The 19,094-nt window shown below is 41.0% G+C and overlaps 1 protein-coding gene across 3 annotated transcripts in view; it reads left to right on the top strand.

Moving 5' to 3' along the window:
- The first annotated feature begins 784 nt into the window (after positions 1-784).
- The window catches only part of PAG1 (phosphoprotein membrane anchor with glycosphingolipid microdomains 1), a 143,733-nt gene continuing 125,423 nt past the window's right edge, over positions 785-19,094 (top strand). For all 3 annotated transcript variants that reach the window (XM_030937387.1, XM_010378480.2, XM_030937386.1), the window contains exon 1: positions 785-1,264. The gene's annotated coding sequence lies outside the window, so the exon portion shown is untranslated. The remainder of the gene's footprint in view (positions 1,265-19,094) is intronic.

Here is a 19,094-nt window from a genome sequence, read left to right as displayed (position 1 = left end):
CCTGGGCATTTGTTCTGCATTTTTTATAATCCCTCGGGTGACTGTCAGACAAACCAACTGTTTCAGAAGCTCTGCTCCAGGCTCTAGACCACACGTTAAGTAGCAAGGGTGGGGGTCTGGACCCGCAGTATTGGCATCCTCTGAGAGCTTGTTAGAAAGGATCTCCCCCTCATTATCCCAGGCCTACTGAATCTGAATCTTGCATCTCAACACAATCCGCAAGACATTCTGTCACACTGAGGGTTTGAGAAGCACTGCTGTACCTTGGTATCATTAGATACCTACTGATACCTGGACCCCACCCAGACATTGTCCTGTACTTGCTCTGGGATGCGTACGGGGCAAAGGGTTCTTACAAGCTCCCCAAGTTATTTTAATGCACAGCCACAATAGAAGATCATTGTCCCCCAAATCGCAACCCTTTACGGTTAAGCTGTAACCTGAGTTAAACTGGCTTTTGTGGGCTCCCCCGGGACCTTAAGGACCGCTTAAATGGTGCTGTGTAAGGGACAATGGGCTCCGGGGACAAGTTCAACCACAGAGCTTTGGGTTTATAAAACCCGGGGAGAAAGACTTCCTGCATCTTCCCGCGAGCAAGCAGGGCGCCGCGCCGGTTCTCATCCGCGTGCACCCCCAGCCCTGCCCCGCCCGGCTCGCCCCCTCCCGCCCCGCCCGGCTCGCCCCCTCCCGCCCCGCCGCCTGCTCCTCCTCCCCCGTGACGTGCCGCAGCAGCCGGGATCATGCGCACTCGCGCCCCGCTCCCCGCGCTGCTGCTCCGCCTCGGCGCCTGTCATTCTCCGCGGCGCGGCGACGAGTGCAGGCTGCGGTACACTACCGCTCGCTGGTCCGTCTGCGCGCCAGTGACCAGCCGACTGGGGGCGGGCTGGCGGCTCTGCCTGCGGCACCGCATCGGTTTTTCTCCTGCCGGTCTCTAGTTGAGCCAGGATTCCCTTGGAGCCAGAGACACGCACCAGGGGCTCGGAGCGCCGCGCTCCGGGGCTGGAGGCAGCTGCAGCGCTCGGGTCCGCGCGGCCGGGTGCAGTATCCTCAGTCCCCGCCGCCGCCTCGCTTAGTCGTGTGCCCTGGCGAATGCCCGGCGCCCGGCACAGCTGAGCCAACGCGACTGGTGCAGAGCGGCGGCGCTTCGTCCTGCACTTGCCTCTGCCGCCGGGCTGTGCCGGGGCGGCGGCGCTGCGCGCCCGAGTTTGCAGAGGCTGCCTCCGAGCGCTGTCCCCCAAGAAGACTCCCTGCCTCCTGAGTCCCAGTAAGTTGACTGTAGTTTCTGAAGTTGGAGGGAGCTGTGGGAAGGAGAGGTTCGGTTTTATCTTCTTGTGGGAAGCCGAGGGTGGCACCTCTTGTTAGCAGAGTTCCAGCTTGAGGAGGGAGTTCAGGGTGCCAAGAAGGGGACCAGGCAGCAGGAAGGTCTGGAGTCCAGGGCTGGCTGACCCCAGCATCTCATGAATGTGCCAGTTGGAAATATGCTGGGAGAGGACAGGTGCTTCTAGGGCATTTCGACTGCTGCGTGCTAATTATTCATTCCAAGCTCCTTGACTCTCTGTGTACGTTGGGGTGAAGGGGCTGGGCAGGGTCTTGTCACCTCCATCCTAAGTCCTCTGGGGAGTGTGGCCAGCACTGCGATGTATCTTTGGGCGAGCCATTCCTTTCAGGCCTGCAGGCTTCCCGCGCATCCCGCTTTACTCTTCCCCTAGGCAGAAGTTGCCAACCTTTTCATAATTGGAGCCTACCTAGTCCTTTAGGGAAAAAACAACTTATATGTCGACCCGGTGTTTTATGCCCTAAGGCAAATTAAAGAAGCTCTGGGCATGTGATTTCATACACTTTAAGAATGTAGGCAAATCTCAAGAAATAGCATTCAAATAATGACACTTGGGTTTCACCCTGATTGTCCTGCACCTCTTATGTAAGCCTCCCGGCTGGATAACTTTGTCTCTGCAGTGGCTGCAGCTGTGGCTCTCCATTCCGTTTGTTTAAAGTCCAGCTTGAACAGTATTTAATGAAAATGCTGACATGATATAGTGGCCTGAAGTCTGAAACAGAGTGCACTCTTCAAATTGGAGTGTCTTCTCCTAATAGGGAGCATGGGAGGAAAAACCCAGTATATTTTTCAAGGCAGCTCCAGGAATTAGACCCATAAATCATTTTTTAAAATAGCATGCATTGTGCAGAGAGCATGCAGAGGACCGCTTTTTGAACACATCCCCTTTGTTTTAGAAAAAGTGGAAATTGTTCATGCCAGACAATTGTTGAGTCTAAAAGTTAAGTGTACTGATGGGCCTAATTATCTTAATAAACAAAGAGCATGATTTATAGGTAGCTGCAGTGCCCTACTTTGAAGGATAGAAATCTTTAACCATTCTTTCTCAGCTGTCCCTGAGAGATTCCTTTTAAGCAGAGCTATGGATTATCATCATTGATGTTTAATACCCTGATTTGATTAAACTTGTAAAAGGAATAGTACTTTGAAATACCATGCAGTATTGCTGTGTGACTGTTACACAGCGAATATTATAAATAAGAGGAATATTTGAAGTATTGGGTATAGATGTCATCAGTTTAACAAAATAGATCATATTAAGACTTCCCTGCTAAATATATATGCACATACATATATGTTTAATTTGGACTTGAAATTATGGTTTAAACCAAAGCTCAGGGGTATGTTTTAATGTAAGATTTATTTACATAATCTTTGAAGAGAGACGTGCATTTATTTATGGTATTTCAGCATACAGAACAAGACGAACTAGTTATAGGCACCTTATTTAAAATGTAGAGGGTTTTTTTTAGGAATACTAAGAAAATACACAAAATGTTATTTCAGAAGTTGAAAAGTTAGTCACATCAACACATTGCAGTTTGTGAGAGCATCCAGTGCTTATCTCTAGAAGAGATTACATCCAAGCATGGAATCTCAAACAGATTGACTTAGTAAGCACTATTGCATCCTGGTTAGCAGGACAGGCTATGGAGCCGGGCTGCCAGCTGTGGTACCATCTGTTTGAATCTAGGCAAGTTACCCAAAGTCTGTGCCTCAGTGTCTTCATCTGTACAATGGGGATGACAGTAGTAGTACCTACCCCACTGAACAGTAGTGAGGATTAAATGAGTTCATAGACATAAAGCTGTTGGGCCAGTATCTGGCATATTAAGCTTGTTCTCGGAAAAATTTTCATTGTTATGAAAGGAAATGCATCTTGGGATACTATGGACATTGAATTGCTCCTATGGACATTGAATTGCTGCTGATGAATGTTAACGGAAGCAGTTCATGTGTATAATAGGAGAGAGAAGGTATAAACATTTATTGTGCACTGTCTAGCGATGCAGACACCTACTGGTATTTAACAATGTCTTGCTCAGTTCTTCACCACAGTCCTTTGAGGTAAGTGTCTTCATCTCTACTTTAGAGATGAGAAAATGGAAGCTCAGTGAGATCCAATAGTAGAAATTGGAGCTGGCATTTTAACCCATGTCTGTCCGTGTTGAAACTATGTTCTTTTTGACCCTGCTGCTTCAACTTGCAAATGAAGTAGGTTCATTATTATCCTCAATTTATACATGAAGAAATGTAAGCTTAAGGATGAAAGTATGCAAAGTGCAGCACCCACAACAGAAATGATCATAATTATTGTTAAATAACTTGCCCATGCTTCCAAACCTCCTAGTGTGTGGTAGAGGTGCCAGGTCTTTCAATTCAAAGTAGATTATGTTGCTTTATTATTTTTCTATTCATGCATTCAGAGAGTCAAAAAAGAAAAGTTGGTGTGATGTTAGAGTTTACACTGGAGGGTGTTCTCTGTTTGATTTCCTGCCTGCACGTGTAGCTGCATCAGTCTACACAGTCAAGGAAACCAGCACGGCAGCAGTAATCCACAAACGGCATCATCCTTGGATATGAGTTCAGTGCCAGCTGGAGAACTCCCTTCGGCAGAGAGAGGCCTTGCACTTTGCCTCATATTAAACTGCATGTTCAGAAATAGAAATAATTTATACTTACCATTAAATAAGCATGCTTCCTTCAAGTCTTAGTACCCTGTGTCATGGGAAGCAGATTCCAGGGTGCTGTGTGAGCAGTACTTCCTTTAAGGTTTCCATAGCTTGTTAGACTTCTCACCTGGGTTCCAGAGGTTGCGAATGATTGAGAGGCCATGGTATTTTTGTGGCTGTCTTAGGTTATCACCCAAATACTAGATAGTGTTCTTGCCTTTTGTAAGTCTTGTTTCTAGAGATTAAAATCTAATTGCTGTATAGGGCACATAGACCACAGACTACTCACAGTCTGATTTAATTTAAATCACAGACTGATTTAATGTTTAATGAAACCTCTTAGTTAATGTATGCTAACACTGAATGGTGCGTCAATACAAATGCTCGAAGTTGGCTTAAAAAAAAACAAATCAAAACTCTCCGAGAGTTCTATTCTTCCTGTAGGCTGCCTTCATATGCCTGGGGACACAATACCATAGTTGCAAAGTGCCCAAAAGAGCCCCTGCCATCGACTGAGTCGTCTCATATCTCTCTAAATTATCTTCTGTTTCAACTTTAACCCTCCTTTTCAGAGAACAGATATTCCCTTTTGCTCAATTAATAGTTAATTTCAAGTGTTTCCCTGCTCTGGGTTATTCTATAGTAAAAGTCTCCCCTGATCACTTTTGTGACTTGAACGAGGTTCATGATTTATTATTAACTAACTCCTCAGAATATACATATAGTTGTTTCATTTCCCATCTGTGTTATCTGTTATCTATTTAGTGGCTTATCTGTGTCACTTTTAAATCTCTGAATAATTTTCTTCTGACATCCATCAGAAGATACGTGTAAAAGAAATGCAAACTAATTTTAATATGGATATAAATGAATGAAGATCATTGACAGTCGTATGTACTGTTTTGAATTTTCTTCACTTTGGGCTTGAGGAGTTGGGAACTGATAGTTCCAGAGCTCCTGCCTCATGCATTGTGAGAGGCGTGTTGGGAGGTTATACAAGTTATACACGCAAGCAGTTCACATGCAGCCCTGCAGACAGCTCCTGAGGGCTCGCTCATTGCTGAATTCAAGGGCAAAGGGTAACTATGAGGGGAAGATAGCTCTATGCATGATTTATGTGACCACATTTCTAGTCCTTACTGGTTATCTTTCTGGATAAGAATTGGAATAAATAGCTTACGGGGAGCATTTACTGTGTGTTGGCTGCCATGTTAAGAACTTCCCTTCATCCTCACTATGACCTTGTGTGGTGGTACTTTATTATCCTCTTTTGCGGAAGTGACAACTGAGGCCTAGAAAAGTCAGGGCACTTGTCCAAGGTCATTCTAGTGAGCTTCAGAGTAAAGAGTGGAGCCCAGAACTGTGCAAGGAGCCCAGTGATACTTATAGAACATTCTCCTGCCTCTGATTTTTGAGTCTTTGTGATAGCTAAACTCTGTTGCATGGATTTATATATTACATAATATAGATGGACTATATTATGCTTTTCGAAAGAATCCTATACTATCTTGCTTGGTCCCCAGGTGAAGGAATGGTGGGAAGACACATGCCTACCTTCTTGTCCACTGCCAGCAGCAGGAATTGATGGCACAGGAAATATCATCTCCATTATCTTTGTAGAAGAAGAGCTTAAGCTTAGTTCATGCAATGAGCTCAAAAAAGAAAACCACATGTCCGCTTTGTGAAATAGGAAGCATAAAACCTTCAGCTGATAGTAGAGCACAGTGGGGAGGCATGTTAACTTTATCTGTGTTTAGTGTCACATACTTGCATCATTCTCATTGAAAAAAGGAGAAATGTGGAGACCTGAGATTTTCTTGGGTGATTAAAAAAATAAGTTTATTTAAACTAAAGAAGTATCAGCAGTGAACTATCATGGGAGAACCACATTACTATAGCAGTGTCATCTGTCATCCCATGAGACTATGGTTTTTAAAGGAAATGAACACTTACGTCTAACCAGTAACGCTTAAACATGTTATCTTATAGTAAGAACATTGCATCAAATCTTCCATGTCTGTATCATAGCCTTTCTAACTGCAGTCAAAATGGAGAGTAAAAGGACAATTTTAAAACCATCTTGTAATATTTTCAAAATCCTTCTCCTGAGCCCTACCCCCTCTGTGTTTTCCGGTTTCATACTGGCGCCAATATTTATTCAATAAGTTAATTCATATCATCCCCTGGAGCGTGAATTATAAAGGAACTATTATGATTATAATATTTTGGCATATCCTGTTGATCTCTCATTCGTCCCCATCCTTGATGTTATAGGACTGTGTGATTTTTTTTTAACCTGAGAAGTGATTAAAAACGTTTTAAAAATTTAGTCTCCTAAATGTAGACTGTTTATTGCAGAGGACAGGGAAATTGGTCTGACTGGGGGCATTTGCTAAAAATACAGAACTCTTGAAATCCTGTGAACTTTATGGAGTAAGCAAGTAAAAAAAAAAAAAAAATACGGAAGAAGAAGAAGTAGTTTTAAAATTGGTCTCTAGGCTGGGTGCGGTGACTCATGCCTGTAATCTCAGCACTTTGGGAGGCTGAGGAGGGTGGATCACTTGAGGTCAGGAGTTTGAGACCAGCCTGGCCAACATGGTGAAACCCAGTCTCTACTAAAAATACAAAAATTAGCTGGGCATGGTGGCGTGCACCTGCAATCCAAGCTACTCGGAAGGCTGAGGCAGGAGAATCGCGTGAACCCAGGAGGCAGAGGTTGAAGTGAGCTGAGAAGATCACGCCACTGCACTCCAGCCTGGACAACAGAACAAGACTTTGTCTCAGAATAAATAAATAAAAATAAAATCGGTCACTGGCAGCTTTGTACTTCCCTCTCGCATTTCATAGATGTTCAGCTGACCCAATCTGTAGGTACCATATCATGTATTCATTTGCGAGTAATCAGGTTCTCTTGATTTTCTAAAAGTCTCAAAAACTGTGACTAAATCAGCATTAGTGTCATCTGCCATCTTTGTGTTGAGAGAGCCCCAGGGTTGCATATGTAAGCTTTTATGTGAATTTATGCTCTGAGGAATGAAGGGTGGTCAGGTAAGTCCTCAGGCATCTCGTCTCACTGTATTTGTGACTCCATCATTACTATTAAAGTTGCTTCCTCCACGCCATCCTTTCACCCCAAACCATACCCATTCCTTCATCATGCACATTGTGGTGGAACATGACGAAATTCTTGGGAAACTGAAGTGTTGAGGCAGCTCATGTTCTAAGTCAGAGGAAAAAACACGTAACACAATAATTTTTTCTTCATTAGAAAAAAAAAAAAGCCAGTCCCTAACATAGCTATACACAAGAACAGCATACCTTCTGCATTCAGCAGTTGGGAATTGCAATCAGAGTGGTCTTATTAATTTTTCCCCAGCAGCTTCTAAGGAGGGCTGTGATGAGCCTCTAATTGACATGTAATCAATCACTAGCAGCTTGTCTGTGTTTTCAGTCAAATTTAGTGGGGGTGATATTTATTCATTTATACAATCACCAGATATATATTAATATGATACCAGGCATGTTGTTAGGTGATAAGACCTCAAATACTAGAAAATTCCCCTCTCTGCCCTCAAGAATCTCAGATTCCTGAGGGAAGGAGACACTGAGCAGCAGTTGGAACCAGTGCTTAAAGGATGCTGGGCTCTGTCAGGGATGCCTGACTCCAAGGGGATGACTTTCCAGGCAGCTGGGCTTGATTGAGTCTGGAAGAGCCAGTAGGAGGGTACCAGGAGGCTGAGGGTGGGAGTGGGCAGAAAGAAATTATTCTGAGAGAGGGAACAGGGAATATGGTGCAACAAAGGTACCGGAGAGGCGGGTTGTGGAACAGCTGGTCATTCCATGTGGCTGGTGCACACTGAGGGTGGGGAATGAGACTGGAGATGGAGAGCGGAGGCTGAAGCCACTTTTGGAGGGTCTTGTGGGCCATATTTAGTCTTGTAGATGAATTTGAGTACTTTTATAGAATGATCACTCTGGGTGTATTACACAGAATGGATGGGGTAAGGGACAGATAAGGTAAGCTGTGCGAAAAAAAGCTTTTGAATACTGGTGTGGATTTAAGGTCTAAACTCCCACTGATAAGCGTGGGGACATTAAGGGGAGAAGCAAGGAGAGGATGGTGAATTTAAGGATGACTCCCAGGTGTCTGGCTTGGGTAATGGAATCAACAAGGGTGCCATTGGAGATGTTAGTGAATACAGAGGATGGAGCAGTTTGCAGGAGAAGATGACAAGTTGTGGATTTATGAACTGCGAAGCACCAGAGGGACATCCAGGACCTGAGATGCAATTGGCAGTTGTACAGCCTGTGGTTCTGGAATTCAAAACGGAGGCTGAACTGGAAATGTAGGTTTGCAGGTCTTCTGTGTATGTGAAATTGTTGTTGAGATTGTGATCTGCCTGTGAGAATGTGTGGACTGAAAAAAAAAAAAAAAAAAAAAGACGAAGGCCAAGGTGGCTGTGAGAAGAAAAAGAGATGGCATAGTAAGATTAAGCGAGAGAAGTTTTTGACAAGTGCTTGGATACAAAGTGGTAGAAGCCAGAGGCAAAGCAGAATGAAGTGCTTGACTGAATGGGAGCTGAGTGACAAAAGAAATGAAATTGAAATAAAACGAGAGCAGAGGAACAGGTCTGACTGTTAACTTGCTTCCATTTTCACAGATAATGGTGGCTTTTTCTCCTAAGAGTTTCCAGTTCTGGTCAATAAATATTAAGACCTACTATGTGGAAGGTGGGTGGGAAAGGGGATGGGGGAAGAAGTAAAATAATAAAGCATGAATTTGGATCTCAAGAGGCGTATGGAATTTTCATTTCTTATTTTTTTCTGGATCTCAAGAAGCTTATAGAATTGTCATTTCTTATTTTTCTTTTCCATTTGTTTTTCTCCTTCATTGACAGCAGAACACAGGCTTCTTGGGAGAATGGGAAGAATGAAAGAATCACTTTGTTGGTGCATGAAGTGCCTCAGTTCCCCATAGCAGGCATATCTCATTTTATCCACAAAATAAACACACTGAAAGAGAAGGTGATAAATGACCCATTATTTGACAGATTCGAAAAACTAAGCGTTTATCATGGCCATAATGTTATTAGAGGGTTTGGACCTTTGAACCAATGCTTCTATAATTATTAATGAGACTTTCGGCTCACTGGATTATTTGATGTATGCTGAGTAAAATATCCTGTAATTTTCACTTGTCTTCTAAAAACAGGACACATTATATTATAGACTAACTGGAAAATTTGGAGATGATAGAAATCATTACCATATGTTTTAGTTAAATATTATGCCTTTCAGTCCTCAAACATTTGTCCTTTAATTTTGACCTAAAGGCAGAATCACTCCCATTGTACAGATGAGGAAACTGAGATACAGGGTTCAATTGGGTGGGTGGAGATAACACAGCTAGTAAGTGGTACAGCTTCTAGGATCCAAAATGAGGTGTCTTGGGTTCACACCACTCCATCATGTTGCTGTATCTTTGTGAGTAGCTACTGAAGAAGAATTAAGGGGTGTTATATATAAGAGATTTTCTTTATTAGTCTGCTCAAAGCACCAACAGTAGAAACTGTATCAGCTACAATTTCTATATTTGATGGGCCACAGATTATTTATGCAAATATATGTGATTAAGTTAGATTGGGGGAAAAAATCTTTTTTTTTCACAAAATGAAAATCTTTTACATTCATTATCTCAAGAGCACTAAAAAAGAATCTGAGTATAAATATAAGAATTCAGTATTTTAACTTATACAATTATTGTGGTTAAACTTATTTGTGATACAATGGAATTTATTTTTCAGCAGTTGCAATGGCTGTTGTCTGTAAGAGGCGTTCTGTGTGTACATGTACCTGTGTGTGCATGTATAAAAAATAAAATTTAGCCTAATTAATTTTAAACTATTGGTTTTCCTCTTGTAATATTTTTGAATTCTCCAGATACATTAAATGATATTGCTTGCTTTGTCTTGCCAAAGCAGCTATTATGTTATTCATTTAATGCCAAAGTGTTAAAGCATTTGTCTTCTGTAATGATGCAGAAGACATGATGCAGGATGAGTCAAAGGGATTTAGTTTAATGTTACAACTTGTATTTTGGCTCCTTATCAGGTAAATAAAAAAAAAAATTTTTTTTTATTTACCTAATTTTGCTACTATTGAAGCAGATATTAGCTCTTAATATATAGTAATATTAGAATCATGAAAAGTATATAGAATGTTGGAAAGTATATAGGCTGTTGGAAAAAGTTTATGATGCTGCATTTTTTTCTTTCACAAAAAATATCTAGGAGGCTTACTAAATTGCAATTTCCAGATGAAAGCAATTTCTAGCAAGTAGCAAAATGCTGGTGCTAATGCTTATCCCTAAATCTCAATTTCAAGCTTCATGGTGCCTATTTTACATTTTAGCTTCGGTAGGAAAAGTTGAATCCAAAGGGGGCTTATGCCTTTGTGACATTTGGTGGATTGCTCTTTTGTTATTGGTGCTGATTTTTTAAAATAACAATGCATTTATAAATTTTAAAAAGTTTTAAGAAATGTTAGGCAGCTATCTTAGTTCTGAATTATCACTACACATGGTGTATTGTAGTAGCCTTAGTCCAATGTAGTTGAAAAATTACAACATAGGCACGTGAAAATTTAAATAACAATACAAAGTAATATGGTATTTTATATTTGATTTTTATTGTACTTTATAATAATATGTGAGGAAACTCAAATGAGGTAAAATGAAGATTAATTTGGTCATTTCATGCCTCATGTGTCCCAATTTCATCCAAATGCAAATATCATAATCCAGGGCATAGAGTTAGTGTTCTGTTCAGGTGATTTGACACTACTGTATTTATTACTCACTACCAAGATAAACAATTAAACTGCATTTCCTACTCATCTTTCTATGAGTATATATTTTAATATTATATACTAAGAGTTTTCATTTTCTAAAAAGAGTAATTAAATTTTCTTTATCTCATTTTTCTTATTCTTATCAAATTTTATTCAGACATTTTTATGTTAGTATATACCTGACGTGATAGAACATGTCTAAATTAGTAATCTAATTTGAATACCATAATGATGTGTACAGTTAGAGCTTGATTGAATGGAGTGCTTTTGCACATCGTGTATGTTCTTTCTCTTAGTGGATTTAGGAATTACGTGCTTAATATTAAAGAGTCCTAAACCTGTTTATGTTTACTAGTAGGTGCACAGAGCAAAATATAAATATTTTTACCAATAGAATTGGAAAAGATATGCTTCCTTTTTAAGTGTTAGGAATTAACACGTAACTGTCTGTGGTAGTCTTCTCTTATATGAACAGATTGATAAGAAATATAGAAATGGCTGAAAACTAGAATGGTGTCATTGTATTGCCTAAATTGTTGGTGTTGAGGTTAGAAGTCCACTCCTTTGTTTTGCTAAATAAGAAATAAAGGTATGTTAAAATATTGATCATAAATCCTGATAAATATATGTACATATTTAGTGTTAGGAATATTTTTCTTTTGCTTTAATATGTAGTGGTCACTTTGCCCAAAATGTCCATCTTGAACTTTAGTATGAAATGCTCAGTATGTGCAAGGTAGAATTGAAACCAAAACATTTGGAGTCTTATTAAAAGGATACAATATGGATAACAGCTTTTTAGTCCTTGGGCTGAGATATTTGGAAGAGGATTGCTAAATACTGTGGTCATTGAGAAAAATAAAATAAAACACTGATGTACTAAACTTACACTTAATTTAATGGTTTCTGCTACCACCATTCTTAACCTTTCCAACTGGCTGAGTTATTTGCTAATAGTGGCATGTCACAACCTGAATTATAGATCTTTCCTTTTAATAAATATTCAATAGCATTTTCAAAATTGTTCTCCTAGATACAATTCATAATAAACGGCGCAGTGCTGGCAACCAGCATGCTTCTTTCAGACTGTTTTATAGCCACAGGCTGTTTGGCATTTGGACACTTCTCTTAGTGTTTCCACGGCTCCACATTTCCTGAAAACTGTCAGCCTTATATTAGAATTAGCCTTGTGCATCTCCACAGTTACATGGAGAATGAAAAGAATTTATCTCCTTTTCTCTCCCTGTAATACACCAAGACCTGTGGTCAGAGAATCGTTATTTACTAGTCATATGCTTTTTCTTTCTTGATGTTCTCATTAGCTTCAGAAGCCATATCATGAAAGGCATTGTTGAAATGTGTCCGCATAGGTTTGGTTTGATCCATCTTAAACTTTTTCTGTCTAGAGCTGTGGTTCTTAACCCCCGAAGAGGACATTTGGCAATGTCTGAAGACATTTTTGGTTGGCACAGTTGGGGACGGGGATGCTACTGGCATCTGGTGGGTAGAGGCCAGGGATGCTGCTATACATTCCACACTGCACAGAATAGGCCTCCCCAGGGAAGAATTTTCTACCCCAAAATGTGTATAGTGCTAAGCTTGAGAAACCCTGATTTAGAAGGTAGGGAATGTCTATTTAATTTGTATTATATTTTTTACGCAAACGCAAAGTGATAGATGGTTCTGGTTAAGAAATCATTGCATTTAATGTAATCATTTATTGAACACCTAGTAGGCTCTGAGAAAACAGTGAAGACTATGACATGGTTCTTGCCCTGGGGTATACCCTCTCTTTGTCAAAATGATTAGTAAATAAAATCAAACTGGTCGATGTGATGTATGCTGTGATTAGAGGTATGCATGGCATGTTAAGATAAAAATAATTTAGATTTCATTTGCTAAATGTAAGAGAATATCTGGAAGGGATTGTCCTCTGACTAAATGTAATATCAGTCATTTGTGGGTAAAGAATTTCTAATTTTTCCTTGATAATTAGGAATAAGTTTCATTTATTGTCTTTTTAAATTTCAACTCGTATTACTGTGAAATGTCAGGAAAGAAGGGAAGGCATTGACATAAAAAGTGTTACTTCAGGAATTTGGGAAATTAGTTTTTCATCATCTTCATCGAGTTCTAGTTTACATGCCATAAAAGTCTCCAGTTTCAACAGAACAATTCACTGATTTTTAGTAAACGTACAGAGCTAGGGAACTGTCACCACAATTCAGCTTTAGGACTTTTCTATCACCCCACAAAGCTCCCTTGTACCTGCGTGCAGTTAATTCTCATTCCCCTTGCCAGCCCCAGGAAGCCACCAATCTTTCTATCGCTTGCTTTCTTTTCTATCTTTATATATTTGCCTTTTAGCAAATCTCTGGACATTTCATTTGAGATATCAATATTTACCAATAAAAATGTAATTTCTATCTTGTTTTTCAAGATCAGCATCACCTTGTATTTTTTATATTGCCTATACCATACACAGTGCAGGTTCGGGGACTCTTAGTTATCGGAACTCTCAGACTAATAAAGTGAAACATGCAGCAAAGAAGAAAAGCACGTGTGTAACAGTGGAAGGTGTGCCTGTTTTTCAGCTTTGTCCCTGTGTCAATGGTGGTCACCCCCTCTACTACTTTTGTAACTCTATCTACAAAAATAATGGTATAGAAATCACTGAAAAGCTGAAGTCAGGTAAATATCCGCAAGATGTGGGGAAACTACAAAAGGATTAAATCTGGAGAACACGCCTGTTTGGGAGCTGTATTCTGGTCAACCATTTCTTAGCCAAACCCTTTGGGGCCAAATATCTTTCAGAATTCAGCTTTTAGAAAGGTAATACACTACATACATTGTCTATTAATGTAATACCCCCATAGGATCCAGGCAACACACAGTAATTTTTGTAGCAAAGTGGATGAATATTCACATTTAGTTAGACAGAGAAAAACTAACCACATGTCAGTTCAGGTCAGTTTGGGGAGCAAATTCATTTCATAGCAAAATACAAAGAAACTCTGTTTTCAGAAATTTTTGCCTTTCAAAATTGTGGGTAAAGGTTTGCGAGACTGCCTCAGTGTATCCCAGGATATTGCATTTCAAACTATTGCATTTCATCTTCTTTCTAGCTCCCCACCCTCCAATCCCCTCTGCCATATACACACTTCATTTAACTTAGCCATGGATGTATTTGTCTTTCTTTTTCACGTTAACTTCCTATCAGACTTGACAAAATGCCAAATTAGCTGTTCACTTTTGGTGGACGAAGGCCAGGTACAGATGTGTTATGGTCAGCTAGGTTTATGGTTTGTGGTTCACCTCTCTGCTGAAGGCCTGGATTGTAGCCATGTTCATCTGCACCAGCCCTGGGGCCCAAGAAGAATAACATAGTTTTGTTGGGTCAAAAAGATACCCATGGAGAAAAATCCAGAGGTAGCAATGGCAGCTGCCATCCCAGGTAGCCCCAGACTCGAGCTTGGTAGCCCTCATACCCATCATGAAATCCTGGGCAGTGAGACTAGACCGCTATAGAAAGAGAGTCAAACCAGGGAAGAGAATCCACTAGAGTAAATTTTCTTGTGGGAAAGATATTTAGAGTTCAAGAAAGATAAAGACATGAAGAAAACTATGTGGGGTTCTGTAGTGGACCCACAGCTCAGAAGTAGGACGCCAGTCCAAACCAAGACATTGAAGACTTGTTGCAAATTATTGAATTTTGCATAATCACCTTATGTAATTTGCCTAATGGTCCTTAGCAGGCCCATTAGTCTTTTAACCATAAATTTCACATCTGTGTTAATTTCCAGATTTCCAGTGGTGGTACTTAGGAAACTATAACTGCAGGCCAGTGAGTCTTACGGTTTCCTGTGGCACTCCCGAGTTGCTATAGACCCATAGTGAATGTAAACGAATATTTTGATGGATGTGTACAATTTGCTTTCTTACAAATAAAATGCACACTCTTATAGCAATATTACTTAAGCAGAATATACTATAGATTATGGGACCCATTTACAAGCAAGAGGACCCAATTTCTGCAAATTATAGGAAAGAGCAGAGTGCAGTATTGCACCAGCATCAGATAAAACATTTATAGGAACATTCAAGAATGTTGTCTTCTAAGGACTCAAGAGCATCATCAAGGCAGTACTAAGTTTTCAAAGAGCAACGTGTTTCGTAAGGTCTACCCATGGGAGTTAGGTGGTAATTCTGGATGTTTTTGTAGACACTCAGAAACATGTACCAGGGACTACATTACTACTGTTTATTACATCTTTTTTTTTTTTTTCAAGTTCTTAATTGATTCAACTGTGCCACCAAAATCTCTGTCTGAAGGAGAAACATCAGTATGAAATTGAATCATTGCCATTTGGTTGTGGAATTACAAACCTTACCTTTCCTACCCGCAGACTTCTTTCATAGGTGTCTTGGTGTACTGCCACCTCCTACTCCAGCCTCTGCCAATAACTTCCTCACAAGTCTTAACAGCCTCTTTGCAGATATCATTTTCTGTTTTACCTCCCAGCTTTCAAGAGCTAAACTTGTCCTGCCTTGGTACTGCACCTGCCTCCTCTTACCAAGCGTCTTCCTGAGTTTGCACACATTCCTTCTTGTTACCACATTTCCTGTTGTTAAGAAGCTGACAACTTCACCTTGTTGCCGCCTCACCCCCTTCCACATTTAACGACATCCTCCACCCCTCCCCCTCCCCAGTTCTGGTGATACTTTTTAAAGGGTGGTTCTCCATGTTGGCTGTGATTAACATCAACTGGGGAAGTTTCACATTTACCATAACTGATTTCCAGGGCCTACCCCCAGTAATTCTGGTTAAAGTGCCCTGGGAGTGGGGCCTCAACCTTGGTGGTTTTTAAATGCTTTCCCTGGGGATGCAGCCGGCACTGAGAACCACCGGTGCATAGGGTGTAATATCTGTCTGTTTTAGGGAATGAGAGCAATTGTGGAAGGGATAGCAGGGAGTTTTGAAAAGGATGAGAGGAGATTAAAAAACAAACAACTCTTCCTCATCCCTCTGTTTGCTTTCAGCTTCAGCTCAAGAGAATGAGTTCTGCTAAGTGGCACCTATCCGCACCTGGCTGGTGTGACTTCTTGCCCTTGGGCCTGTGTTCTCATCAGTAAATTCCTGACAGCCATGTGCCCCCAGCAGGCCAGAAACCATTCCAGGCAAGGCCTATACTTATCCCATCATGAGGCAGCCCACCAAGGGCCTGATTTTCCTTTCTTAACTGGGCATCCTACCTTGCAACCTAGTATTTCCATTTTTCATTTTTGTAAGGCTCTGTAAACCAAAGCCATACGCCCTCCCCACCCATCTGCTGTCAGTACGCTTGAAACTCACTAGCCCAAAGGACACACACAGCAGAACCAATTAAAGTTCTCAAGTTGAGATTGTTCACTTCACTTTTCACTTGCAAGAAAGATGGATGGCAGGGTCTTTGCTGGAAAACTATTGTGTAGAACATAATTTTGCTGAATTAGAGAGGGGAGGCCACTACCAAAATTGAGCTGTCATCTTTTCGTAGTTTTCGTTTATTCTTAATACATCTATGGGCCTCTAAAACCTCTTTTTATATATTATCAAGTCCAGGAGTTGGGCAGAGATTCATGTGGATAGCCTTCTTTATAAAGTAATCTTTGTGAAGTCTCTTCTCTAGACTTCCTAGGGTCAGAATGCGTGTTCATTTTCCAGAGAGCCATACGCGAGGACCATTGGCTGTGCCCCGTGGCGCCCCAGTTTCTAAAGGAGCTGAGAACACTTATAACACGAGTGCCTTACAGTACTCTCTGGATCTCATTGCTTTATTATAAGGAATTATTTCTTCCAAATATAGTAGTTTTATTTTTATTATTAAGTAAGAAAATTTAAGTGAGGTGATTTTGGTGTTAATGACAAGGATGCAGAGCTGTTTTAAGGAAATGCAATGTGAAATTTACGTGAATATCCAGTTGTACAAAAAAATTAAGACAAAATGCTTCACTTAACAAACTTCTTCATAAGAATTCTTTAAATGCCAGCCTTCTTTAATGGAGTCCGTTTACAGAAATTCTGTTTATTCATTCATTTTCCCTGAGCACAGATATTGCACAAAGCAAATACCACCCGGCTGTTGTCCTGTTGCATGGCAAGAAATGCAGCTTTTATATTTGTCAGTCTTACACATATAGTGTGAGAACCTTGCCAAGGCTGGCAGTGGTGCAGGCCAATAATTAATTAAGAGGGCATGCAGCATACATTTATTGAGTACCTACTGTGTAGCAGGCACAGGGATAGGTAGTACATATAGAAGCAAACAGGCTATCTATCTACCCCTACTTCCTAGTGGAAAGATTCAATCACATAACCAAGGGATTATCAGTAGTAGACGTTTGGTTTTATCTGAGAGTAAAGTATATATACATCGTTAGGAGTGACTGGGAGGCTAGGGAGGGTCCCCCTGAGGAAGTGACATTTAAGCTGAAATGTGACCAAAACAACCAGGGCTGGCATGAATTGAGACCACCCTGGACAGAGTATACGCAGGCAGTTGAAGAAGGCCAGAAAGGCAGAGAGTTGAGGGTGGGTGCCTGTACTCAGGATCGGGAAGCAGCATGGCCAGGTTTGTATTTAGGAAGAGAACTCTGGTAGCAGCACAAAGGGTGAATTGGAATCCGAGACAGCGATGCTGGGAACTCAAAACCAGGATACTTAGTGAGAATAGAACAGGCAGCATGCTGACTTGATGCTGAAATGCTGGGCTCCTCTTTTGTTCTGTGTCCTCTGTCCAAACCTGGATTGGACCTCACAGCCCCGTGAGTACACTAGACCTAATGAACTTGTTAAAATGCTTTTTTAAAATGCCAATTTCTGGACCTGGTCCTCATCTAATGACATGGACTGGCATCGAAGACTTCATTAAACCTTCAAGTGACCTGATGCAGGGAGTTCATGGACCAATCTTTGAGAAATATTGTGTCTAAAGACTGTACTTGAACTTTAATATTCCATTTAATTCTCAAAACAACCCTGTAAGAAAAGCATGTTTTTCCTAGCTTCCAGATTAAGAAACATGCTCAGTGTGATTAAGCATCTGGCTCAAGGTCACACAGCTGGTGCATGTTATGGCTGGCAAAGCAATCTGCTGCTTTTCGTGGAGAGTCCTGCCTGTGTGAAAATGGTAAGAACAGCCCTGCAAAATTTAGAAAACCTTTGAGGGTTGTTTCATGAGTGAACACAGTCCATCTCTCAGATCCAGGACTCAGTGTATCCCATCTTGGGATAGAACCAGAGTGTTCATTTTTGCTAGCTTTTCTCTTTTCTGAAGACCTTTAATTTTTTTTTTTCCCTCAAAGCTAGAAGTTTAAGTTCTAGGGGAAAATATATACATATTGCAAAGGAGAGCTTAGATCTTAATATCGGTGTTTCTGGGCCTCTTTTTCCCATAAAAGAAGTTGAGAGGGTTAAGGGGTAGCATATTTTTATCACCCATAGACCTAGAAACCCAACCATTAGGCCTCCCAGAAAATTGTCATGCTTTCAGTTGCCGTGAATCATTTATTTCTTAAGTGGCTCTTGAACCAAGAGTTGCAAAAATGATGTTGAAGAGGTGGAGGAGGGTTGCTTAGTGAAAAGCACACTGATAATTAGACATCTTGTTTAAAAGCTGGCTTGAAAACACATTTGCTTCAATAAATCACCTGCCTGCCCCCATCTGAATGTGTAAGGAAGGTTCTAGCTTAATTTGCTCATGTGGATAAAGTATTGAATATATTTATCTGGAAGACTAAATTTCACAATAAGTTTAGCCTGGCCTGACTTTTAGGAAGATGTACCTCCTGGGGTATAGGTAGAGAGGAAGAAGATGAAAAAAAAGAAAGACAAGAAAACATTTTCCTATGGTGGCTCCCTGCTCCGCCACATGCTTTCATCTGAGGAGAACCACAGTGAGCCCTACCGCAGCATCCTCTAGAATGTCAGCCCCCACCCCACAGCAGACTGCAGGGTGTGAACTGCCTGTCTCTGGCATGAACCCAGTTTGAATGAGATGCCAGGAAGTGATGGAGGGGCTGTATCTCCCCCTGAAGCCCGGCCATTATGTCCTGCAGAATTGGCTGGGGCGAGGCAGACCGTTTTGTTTACAGACCACACCATGATTGTCCACAGTGTAGATTGCTGCTTTGATTATTTCAGAACGTTGGATGTACACTCCTTCCTGAGGTTATTTTCATCAGCAGCGATCAAATTC

The sequence above is a fragment of the Rhinopithecus roxellana genome, chromosome 9 (assembly GCF_007565055.1).
Source record: "Rhinopithecus roxellana isolate Shanxi Qingling chromosome 9, ASM756505v1, whole genome shotgun sequence".
In the NCBI taxonomy this organism is placed as follows: domain Eukaryota; kingdom Metazoa; phylum Chordata; class Mammalia; order Primates; family Cercopithecidae; genus Rhinopithecus; species Rhinopithecus roxellana.
Note: the sequence above shows the minus strand (reverse complement) of the source record. Positions and strands in the feature narration are given on the sequence as shown.